The following is a 3407-nucleotide window of genomic DNA, read 5'->3' as shown; positions in this document are numbered from 1 at the left end:
CCTTAAATGCAGCAACCAGACCTCCTATGAAATTTGTGGTTATAATTAGGAAATAAGAGGCATCATAAACAGACAGTAGTTTGACAATGAACAGACGCAGGGAAGAGGAAGTGTGCGCTGGATGAGTGAATATGATCTCCTCCAGTGCCGACAAACACTTGCACTCACAGGGGCTTTATATCAAGAAGTTTTTTACTGAAGCAAACTTTGAATCTTTATGTTGTACTGAGAGTGAAATTGTACATTCACTCACTAAACAGCAAGTTCATATTGAATACGAGTCAAAATGTTTCAGTTTGATTTCACTCCTCTATAGTAGTTTTTCCAGTGGAGATACAATATAAACACATACGATGAATAACAACAGGTTCAAGCCTCTATAATTTAAGGATATGATGGCTATGTATATATTTTATTTGACTAAAAGATTTTCACTATTAATAAAAGATACATTTAAACAGTAGAATGTGAAGGACAATGTGATGCCTTTTGTTCAGTTTGCAGACAGTAGCAGCAGCAAACCGTCACTAATCGATCAAAGCCAATATGAGTTTGATTTCTTCTTCTTTTTTTTATTGTTATTAGGACATCGTTGCCCTGAAGAAGAAACAGAATCTATCCTGTCTGTCCTCCCTATCTATCCCTCAGACATTGTTTCTTTAGCTAGATGGATGGATAAATACATACTGTAGCTAGTCTAATCTTTTGTCTTCTTTCCGTTGCCCTTCGTTATGAGACAAGGCTCTTTCCCTTTCTTCTCCTCCACCCATCCATCCATCTCCTCATTCCACCGTCCCTCCATCTCTCAGATATTGATGAAGTGACGGGGCCACAGGCTGAAAGACACCACCTCATCTGGTTTAAATTACCTCGACACCACACACACACCTGCACCAGCAGCACCACGGCTGTGTGTGGGTGTAGAGGGGGGATAGTGCCTCTGGGATAGGTGGCAGGGGAACGCCCATGACCCCGACCATACACACACACACACACACACACACACACACACACACACACACACAACAGGGAGTGAGCAACAGAGCGGGTGGGGTGTGAAATAAGCTGTAAGGCAGAGGGGATATTAAGCTGCCACATGTGTTCTGTTTACTATTCTCTAATTAACCCCCAGGCTGTCTTATAGACTACACACACACACACACACACACACACGCTCACACGTGCACATGCACACACCACATCTTGTCTGCAATCTTTCTTTTTTTTTGATGTCATACAGTCTGAACATTATTGAGAGTGAGATTGCTTTTCTCCAAACATTTTAAATGATCAAATGCAGACACCAAAAGCATTGTTTTTATGAATCTTTACCCATCCTATGACACACAGAGGGTGGTCGGCTCACTCGTGTTGATGATCGATAGCTCGCCAGGAAACGCAGAGCAGAGATGTATGAGTTTCCTCCACTTGCATCATTTTGTACGTCCGAAAGAAAGATTATTGTTTGTGCTGCAGGACAAGCTGTAACTAAATGAAGATTTAGTCACTACTGTTCAGTAATTACAAAGGTTTTATGTGTTCACATTTGAGTACATGAAAGAGTTATAGGGAACTAGAAAGATCATAATTTGGGTTTGAATAAGAACTTTGATAAGGTTAGGTCAACATTATTGTTTGGGTTAAAATGGTACTTCGTTAAGGTCAGGGTACGATTATGGTCATGCTTTATGAAAAAAAAAGTCTTTTATGGGGCGCTTGATGAAACAACTGATGCTGTTGTTCTTTTTGGGAGGATCTATTACACCTACTGTTTAGATTCATGTTGTTATTCTTCATATTATAACGATTGCCTGCACAACACATTCCCATTGACGCACTCCTCAGTTGGCAGACTTTTGTATTGCATCACACACATGCTGATGTCCACATATGTGGAAGCAAAACTCAAGATACAAATAGATGGAAGCATTGCTGAACATTCAAATTGCAACACTCAATAGACTTTAATTTATATTACTATAATATAATATATCCAATATATACTAACCCCTAAAACTTGAGGGTGGAAAAACACATGAATCCATTCTTTTTAGTCAGTTATTTCTGTAACCACAGCCTTTAAAGGGGAAAGATATATGGAATGTGTCCCAATGTGTACATGCGATGATATCACCTATAATGCAATCAGCTGTCACCACTAATGCTCTCAACCGCTCTAATGGAGTGAGTCAGAGAGGAGAAGAGAAGAGGAGAGAAGAAGAGAAGAGAAGAGAAGAAGAGTGGGCGGACACTTGCTGCGTTTTGAGTGTTGGAAAATGAGCGCTTTCTTAATAGAATTCACCATGGTGCCTTTTCCTCAGGTGCCACACACAGATACATACACACATACACACATGCATACACACATTCATATACACAAACGCATTCATATACACACAGAAGCAAGTCTAATTGAAAAGAACCAAACAGAGAGAAATCTGTGGCTGGTGTTTGGCCTGAAGGAGGAGGAAGATAGAGAGGGATCAAAAGCGGGGAGGTGGGGAATAGAAAAGGGAGAGAGATGGGAGGAGACGAGGAGACAGAGGGGAACAAAGAGGTAAATAGAGGAAGAGAAGAAAGACAAACATACAGTGATAAAGACGGATGTCAAGAGGTGACGTTTATGCTGCTGCTTCTTTTCTTTTTTTTTACATTCTTGACAATGTTAGATTTTTTTTTCCAGTGAAATGTTGGTGCCAGAAATGTTACATCTCCTACAGCTGTGTTTGAAGAAAACTAGTTTACTGCCTTCCTCTTTCATCCACTTTGGTGTATTTGTCCAGAGTTTTGAGATAAGATTACCAAAATACAATAGAAGTGAATGTAATTTTTTTTGTGGGCCTCACAGTATTGGGAAAAAGTATTTGTTCTGCCGTGTTCCAGCTACATTTCTTTGCTGGTTCAAACTAGGTGTGAAAGTGTTTTCATGCTGCAAACAGACATTGTGGTTGTTCAGTGCTGACTCAGCCAAAGCTGTCAATGTTTCTTCAGCTGTCTCACTTTCTATTGGCCTTTCACATTTGTCTCATATTATTGATTGTTTTCATGTCTGGCTCAGTCATTCATTCATTCATTCATACTTTTTTGTTGTGACAATCTTGTACATATATGTGAACCTTGTAGAACCGTGTAGAACCGTGTAGGACCTAGCGACTAATCTTAAGGATTTGAACCTTAAAGAACCTGCAAAAGAGTTGCCTCAAGGAATTCTTCTTTCAGGAACCTCTCCAATTAAAGTTATTTGTCGACCCAAGTGGTTCAGTTTATGACCCTTTATGAAAAAGGCAAATCTTGCAAATCTTGAAAGCTACATGAACAAAGCTGAGAGCATAAGTAGGTGAAATGTCCGACGCGCTCCAAAGAAATAGAAGGCAGCATTTCACCTCTACGACGTTACAATTTATATT

The sequence above is a fragment of the Clinocottus analis genome, unplaced genomic scaffold (genome assembly GCF_023055335.1).
Source record: "Clinocottus analis isolate CAN_PGR_092001 unplaced genomic scaffold, fCliAna1.0.p SCAF_14, whole genome shotgun sequence".
Taxonomy (NCBI): Eukaryota; Metazoa; Chordata; class Actinopteri; order Perciformes; family Cottidae; genus Clinocottus; species Clinocottus analis.
Note: the sequence above shows the minus strand (reverse complement) of the source record.